We start from the raw sequence: 8,312 nt of genomic DNA on the forward strand, positions 1-8,312 counted from the left end.
GGCAGGAGGTGGTGGCTGAGCTCTTGATTCTGGGCTGGGGTTTCTGGATGGCAGTGCCCGGGAACATGACCACTGATTCCAGCGGCAGGGAGCCTGCCCTTTCACTGCGTGTGTGCTAAGGCTTTCAGTCGTGTCTGAGTCTTTCTGACCCCATGGACTGTAGCCCACCAGGCTCCTCTGTCCATGGGATTCTCCAGGCTAGAATACTGGAGTGAGTTGCCATTTCCTATTTCGGGGATCTTCCCGACCCAGGGACCAAACCCGTGTCTCTTATGTCTCCGGCATTGACAGGCAGTTTCTTTACCACTAGAGCTTCTGTGTACATGTTGGCTTCCCCAGAGCCCTGGGGTTGAGCACAGGGCCCCCCTCACCCCTCCACTTTGGTAGCTGAGCCTCTGGGCTCCAGGGTGGGGGAGGGGGGGAGGAGAGGGGTCATGGAGGAGCCACCCCATCTCCAGGCCTGCTTAGATGCCCTCTGCACCCCCCGGCTCCCCTACACCCACCCTGTGCTCAGTCCTCTGCCCTTCCAGTTGGGGAGGCCTCTGGTTATAACTAGAGACAAATACCATGCATGCAAATCATGGAATGTTTTCATCATATGTTTTGGACAAGAAAAATAGAGAAACTTAACTCGAGGACAACAGTAAGAGTGTTAAAAGAAGGAAGGGGGTCGAGGAAGGACCGGGGTGGGGTCCCCCAGAGGGCACTCGAGGGGAACCCCCTGTGGTGGAAGTATGGGAGTAGGCAATCCTGTCCATCCAGCTTTGGAGTGTTCCATTCATGGTCCATGGGGTCAAATCCTCCATGGCCGCCGAGAGCCAGCAAGGAGGATGCACTTCCAGGAGCTCCAGGCCTCTGGGGGCTGCAGGTGTCCCTGACATCCCTGGGGGCCTGGAAGGGAGGCCCACGCTGAGCAAAGAACCGGCAGTCTTTCGGGCCTCTCCAGCCACCAGCCGAGAAGCGGGCACCCCAGAGGCCTCCCCAGGCCCTGGGCCTTCAGCGCCTGCTGCATCAGCTCCTGGGGCTCCAAGAGTGAAGCCTGGGGGACATGGAGGAGCACGTCCACAGCAGCCCCCTCCCTCCTGCCCGTGGGAGCGCTGCAGTGGGACTGCCATCTCCCCTGACTCAGTGGGAAACAAGCAGTGTCCGTTCTGAGTACATGCTGTAGGGGATGAGGTCTCAGCTTGACCTTGGGGATTCCCGCGGGAGACCGCTTCACTTGTCAAACCTGTTTTCCCCAACTCTGCCTCCCTCTCTCTTTCCTTCTTCCTTGTTTTCCTTCCTTCCTTTCTCTCTCCCGCCTTCCCTTCCTTCATTCCTACCTTCCTTTTTTCTTCCATTCTTTTGAGACTACAAAACCCAGTAGTGACTTTCTCCGTGTCTCTCTCTTCCCTCTCTGGGGAACTTCCCCATTCCATCCCCACCCCACTTCTCCCCAAGCCTGCAGCTGCGATGCCCCTTTTCTGGTCTGATTTTGGCTTGCTTGTACACGCTGCTTGCTCTGAGGTCCACTGAGGTCCAGGTTCCCCGCTGGACCACAAGCTCCGAGGGCAGAGACCTTTCTCGTTCTGCCCGTATTTCCCCTGGACAGAGTGGGGTTGCAGGTGGAGTCTACACGGTGACAGCAGACGGGCTTGACTTCCTCAATACGTGCCCCAGCGTGACTCAAGGACTCCAGGTTCCTGTCCCTTCTATCTGTGCCGCTCAGGAGATATCCATCTCCCCTTTGCCCTGTCTCTGTGGCCTTCCTCTCCTCTGGGCACCACACTCAGCACCCAGCCAACTGATAGCTGGCTCCAGCCCATCGCTGTGCCTCGGGGTGGCCCCCTGGTCAGGAGTCTGTCCCTGGCCTTCTGACCTAATTCAGATCCTTGGGTTTCTGCTCTGCTTTATCTCCTATCTTTTTAAAAAAATATTTATTATTTATTTACTGTTGACTGTGCTGGGTCTTCATGGCCCCGCACGGGCTTTCTCTAGCTGGGGAGTCAGGACTACTCTAGTCATGGTGAGTGGGCTTCTCATGGCAGTGGTTCCTCTTGCTGCAGTGTATGGGCTGTAGTCACACAGGCTCAGTAGTAGTGGTTCATGGGCTTAATTGCCCCTCAGCATGTGGGATCTTCCTGGACCAAGGATAGAACCTGTGTCCCTTGCATTGGCAGGCGGATTCTTAACCACTGGACCACCAGGGAAGCCCTATCTCCTATCTTTAAGTCTCAGGTCCCACACAGGGTTGGGGCTTTATCTTGTTCTCTCCACCTTCTCTACGGCATGGAGGGTCCCCAGCCTGGTTTCTTGAATTCCCTTCCTAAAGACTGTTTTTTCTGAATCCCTGCTCCCCACCTGGCATCTTGAATGGCACCTGTCCACACGCCTTGGTTTCTGAGTGCAGCCCCACCTGTGAAGCTTCCTACCTCACCTTAGACCCTTCGGTGTGTTGGGCCCAGACCCTTGCCTGTGGTCCTGAGACCACTGGGATGAGCCTGGCTTCCTGAGGCTAGGCAGTCTGACCACAGTGGACATGCCGGCCCCTTGTCCAGAGCCACCAAGGCTGCTGTGCCCCCGTCCCATTGGGAGCCATCAGCCTACATTCAGGTGAGACCCAGACACAACTTGTTCAGTGATCTGAAATTTAGCTGAAAGAAACACGTATTGGAAAAGGCATGGGCTCCAGGCTCAGCCAGACACTGGCAACAGAGTCCACAGCCCCGTCCCTGCCCTTGGGACTCCTGGTCCATACCGCCTGCTGGTCAGTCTCTAGGTGGGCAGGGCCTGCTCCCTTCTGAAAACAAACAGGGTCCCTCAGCCACTCTCCCTAAGCACAACCCCTCTCCGCAACCCCCACAGTCTTGACCCCTCGGCAGGTGATGCGAGCTGTGTCCAGGTCGCGGTGAGGCGGGCTGCCTCCCAAGCTGGTCCAGAAAGAGATCACACTGAATTTGCCTGCTTCTGCAAGCCCCCATGGGGGCCCAGGCCGTCACGTTCAGAGAAGGAGGCCTGGACCCCTCTTATATTCTATCGAGAGATCATGTCTCACTGCGGAAGTGAAAAGGATCTTTACCAACTTCTAGGGTGCAGTCAACATCTCGGCCTCAAGGGCAGCCAGAGTCCACGGGGCAGAAGAGGCCCCTAGGGTACTGAGTCAAGGATCCAGGCCCCTGCGGACCCCTGCTCTGAAGGCAAGCATCCATCCTTGGACAACTTTGCCACATGACAGAGGTTTGGAGCCAAACCATCCAGTCAAACCCTGGCGCTGCTGCTTGCTAACTATGTGAGTCTGGGCCAGGCACTGCACCTTCCTGAGACTCCAAGGAAATCAACTGAAAGAACCAGAAAACACATCTGGAAACTGAAAGTACGATGGACATTCCAGTTATGGTTGCTATAGTAATAACATTTCTGCCTGCATTCTAGCCCTGACACTGAGAAGCATGACTGGGTGTCAGCACCTGAGGCCTGTGGACCTCTGAAGGTCCCCGGGGAGCAGTAGGCATGGTCAGCAGCTGGCCAGATCCCAGGGCTACGGGCTTAGGCCCAGGGAGCCGGGCAGCCCTGCAGACGACGCACCTGTAGACTCTTGCCAGAAGCCCTGGGCGGGAGTGGCATGCGTGGTGACTGTGCTCATTAGCTCGTTAAAGGCTTCACACGTGTCTCCCTGCAATCTTGATGTTCATCTCCCAGCTCCCCGGTAGGCAGTGACCGCCTGGCATCAAGACATGCATGGCCTTCCATTAGAGCTAAATGCTACTCTGTTACTGAGGTGTCACAGCCCTGCCTGGGCTGCTCTTTGCAGGCCCCCGCTTCTGGCTCTCTACCTGCATTTCCAAGAACCTCCTGGAGACCCACCTGGCCTAAGGCTTGGTTTGCATGGAGAGGAGCAGTGGAAACCTGCAGCGTCCACTTCACCTTGGAATTCAACACACACTGCTTCCCCCAGGAAAAGTCATATTTGGTTTGGGTTAATAATATGAGTCTATTTTGGGAGGGCTCCAAAATCACTGCAGTGACAGTAGCCATGAAATTAAAAGACACTTGCTCCTTGGAAGAAAAGCTATGATAAACCTAGACAATATATTAAAAAGCAGAGACATTACTTTGCCAATAAAGGTCCGTCTAGGCAAAGCTATGGTTTTTCCAAGAGTCATTGTACAGATGTGAGAGTTGGACCATAAAGAAGGCTGAGAGACGAGGAAGTGATGCTTTCAAACTGTGGTGCTAGAGAAGACACTTGAGAGTCCTTTGGATGGAAAGGAGATCAAATCAGTCAATTCTAAAGGAAATCGATCCTGAATATTCATTGGAAAGGATGATGCTGAAGCTTCAATACTTTGGCCACCTGATGCAAAGAGCTGACTCGTTGGAAAAGACCCTGATGCTGGGACAGATTGAGGGCAGGAGGAGAAGGGGGTGACAGAGGATGAGATGGTTGGAGGGCATCATCAACTCAATGGACATGAGACAGTTAAGGACAGGGAAGCCTGGTGTGCTGCAATTCATGGGGTGGCAGAGTCGGACACAATTTAGTGACTGAACAATAACAACAAATAATAATAATACATCCAGTTGGTGTAATGGGGTACCATTCTCTTTGACGGCCAGAGTTAGAGGCTCAAAAGTGCCTCTAACTTTCTGGGGACCAGCAAAAGGGAGGAGGTGGGGATTAGTGAGACCCGACAACCCTTTCTTGATGGCGTAACAGCCACAGAAAGGCTCCAGAGTTGTCTGGCTACACAGAACAGGAAATAACCGGCCCAATCCCCCACCGTCTTAAATCATCATTAATGTGACAGAAGCACAGAGCCACCATGACGTGGTGAGTCAGGAGGACAGAACAGGAGGTCCTTCCCTGTGCCCAGGGCTGGAGTGGGCTTCCCAGGAGAACACCATGCAGGGAGGAAGGCGTGGCCTAGGAGTCCTTTTGTTGTTCTGTCACTCAGCTGTGTCTGACTCTTTGCAACCCTGTGGACTGCAGCACACCCATCTCCTCTGTCCTTCACCATCTCCCGAAGTTTGCTCAAACCTGTGTCCATCGAGTCGGGGATGCCATCCAACCATCTCATCCTCTGTCACCCCCTTCCCCTCCTGCCCCCAATCCTTCCCAGCATCAGGGGCTTTTCCAATGAGTCCTGTATGATCACCAAATGCGGAAGTCCTGCCTGAGCAGTGGGGTGGGGAGGGAGATACACTCACGCCTGTGACCTTGGGAGGCTGGCCATGGCTTCCAGGTCAGGCGTAGGTGCTGGGCCATCCTGAACACAGTGGCTCCAGTCCTGATCTCAGGTGGACCCAGGAGAGCTACGCAAGGAGTCTCTTCCAACTTTCTCGTTCCATCAACTTTTGTCGGTCCCTCCTGAGGAGCAGACGCCAGGAGGAGACTCTCCACAAGGGTCATACATGCTATGAGGGAGTAGAGACTGTTAGGAGATCAAGAGCCTCTCTGAAGACACGACTTGAAACAGAAACTCGAAAAAGCAGAAGAGGAGGGGATGGTAAGGTAGAGGATGCGGTTGGCAGAAGTGACACGTGCTGAGGCCCCACCCAAAGGCGTCCAGAGAGGGAGGCTTGTTTGGAAAGAAGAGGAGAGACAAGGGAAAAGCCGGGACTGGGGGAGCGGGGAGAAGGGAGGCCTGGGATGCAGCCAGGGTCCACGGTCCAGAGCCCGTGTCCAGGTCAGGGAGACGTTTTCCTCGGTCAGTGAGAGAGCACTGGGACTGTAATCAGGAAAGTGACAGGATAAGGTTTGTAGGCCGCACGTGCTCTGAAGCTAATGAGCTCAATTTGGCGGCTGCTTTCCCTGCAAAATGGCAATGGACTTCACTTATTGCCTAGTTCGGGAAATCAGCTACAGGAAAGGTGCCGGCAAGTACGCCTGGCAGAAGCGCCCCTGGGAGCCCCGGGCAGAGGGTGGAGGGGAGGCTTCTCCGGATGCTGTGGTGGGGAGTGGCAGGGGGACAGGTGGCTGCCTCGTAGGACTGCCCGCTCCCCATCAGGGAGCCTCAGAGGGGCGACCTGTGCAGCTCTGAGATCGTCTGCATCCTCCTTTCTCGTGTCACGTCGCACTGTTCTCCCCACACAGACGGCTCGGAGGATGTAATTGTCTGGGAGGCGGGAGGGCGCGAAGGGTCTGAGCCAGGCTGATGTGTGCTCGGGAATTGTTCTGCGGCTGTTTCCAGGGGACCATGACACCCAGCATCACTTTCCACTCACAGAAAGGACTCTCGAAGCGTCTTTCAGCGGCTCCGTGGGTCGTAATGGCTTTCTGACATTATGACGATTGCTTTCTGGCCACGGTTGGTTAGCTCAGCTGGATGGAGCTTGAAGCCAAAGACACAGGCTTCTCAGGCTCCCGCTCAGCTTCATGGTCATGGATGAACTCCAGCCAGCCTTGGAGTAAACAGAGCTGGGGCTGCAGCCTGGATTCTCCGGCCAACAATTGAGCGCTGCAGTGAGTTACCAGAACTGCTGTCTCCTGGGTGGACCCTTCCTCTGTGAAATGCCATGATGATCACACCTCTGTCCCAGACTGTTGTGAGCTGACCCAGGAACACATCCCGCATGGTGAGATGGTAGCCCCCTTTTTTCAGAAATGAGGGATCCGGACAAGAGCGTGTAGGAGCCCCTGGGAGGGAGAAGCCCCTCCAAGCTGAGCCTCTGTGCACAGTGGGTCAGAGTGCTACTTCCAGGGGCCAAGTGGCCAAAGCCCCCATCCTCTGTTTCTTGGAAGTGACTCTGACAGCTGGCCTGGGGATGCACAGATTAGAGACAGGGTAGGAGGTCAGAGCAGGGCCAGGGCTTGGAGGACCCCAGGCTGTTCAATAGGACTCAGGACTGGGACCACCTGCAAACCTGGAGCCCGTGGTGGCGGGAGGCTCCCCCGGGTTCATCACAGAGGACCCAAGGTCCCCTAAGAGGGGGGAGCCTGGAGCACAGTGGAATGTGGGCTCTGGGCTGGAGCACCAGGTTCAACCCCCAGTTTCCCCACAACCTCCTGGCTGTGTGACCTGCAGCTTCCCTGCCTCAATTTCCTCTACTCGCAAACTGGCTATAACCTTTCCCCTCTGCAGGGGCGTTGATGGAGGTAAGTGGGAGCCGTGACGGGGATGCGGTGAGTGGGCATGGGTTTACTGTCATGACTGTGGTTACGACTGTGGCTCTGACCTGGGTCCACTTGAGCCCCTCCGGGGCCTGGCTGAGCCCGTCTGGCTCCCCGTGTCTCCATGTGCCCAGGTGTGGGACCTGCTGTATTTTCAGTGTCTGGTCTTGTGTCTCCTTCGATGGTGATTTCCTAGAGGACAGGTTCTGCCTCTCATCCGTGTTTATGCTCAGTGTCAGGTATAGATCACGCCCACCAAAGTTCTTCCAGATGTTCAGGAATATTTGCCAAATGAACTGATGAAGACTTATGACTGCGATGCTCCTCTCAGGTGCAAGCACCCATTCTTCCTGCTCTTGGCACCTGCCTGACACGTGGCCTTGAGGTCAGCACCATCCCCCTAGGATTCTGGGTTCTCACTTATGAATGAAGGTGTCGGCCTAGAAGAGTCTCCAGGCGTCTACCCAGCTGGCAAAGCTGCAATAGCTGATTCTGTGGCTCTGTGCCTCTTATTTTGTGGCCCTGGGCTCAGAGATTTCTTCTTCTTTTTTTTTTGAAGTCTTTTTTGAGTTTGTTGCAATATTGCTTCTGTTTTCTGTTTTGGTTTTTTGGCCAGGAGACATGTGGGATCCTAAGTCCCCGACCAGGGATTGAACCTGCACCCCTTGCATTGGAAGGCGAAGTCTTAAAACCACTGGACCACCAGGAAAATTCGGGGCCCAGAGCTTTCCAAGGAGATTTTGCTCCGGACTTTTTAGGGGGGAGAGTAGATTGGCTGCTGGGAGATCAGGGGTCAGGGTGAGAAATAAAGGCTTGGGGAGGAGAGAAGTTCCCACCAGGACTATAGCACAACAATATCCCACGAGTTTGCCAGCACACAGCAGATGAGGAGGGGATAGCCAGGTTGCCAGGTTCCTCCAGGCGCTTAGCTCCATTATTCGTCTGCAGCTCTGCTGAGCCGGGACTATCTCATGGAAAATCATTTTAATAACCGAGAGGAAATGGAATTAAGGATTCGGCTGCCGGCCGGCCAGGGCTGGGCCACTCACATCCAGCAGGGTGTCAGCTCTGCTTTTGTTGTTGTCGTTGTTCAGTCGCTCGGTCATGTCCCCTTGGACTGCACACGCCAGGCTTCCCTGTCCTTCACCATCTCCCAGAGTGCTCAAACTCACGTCCATTGAATTGATGATGCAATCCCACGTTTATCGTCTCTGATAAGATT

Source organism: Bos mutus, chromosome 5 (assembly GCF_027580195.1).
Source record: "Bos mutus isolate GX-2022 chromosome 5, NWIPB_WYAK_1.1, whole genome shotgun sequence".
Taxonomy (NCBI): domain Eukaryota; kingdom Metazoa; phylum Chordata; class Mammalia; order Artiodactyla; family Bovidae; genus Bos; species Bos mutus.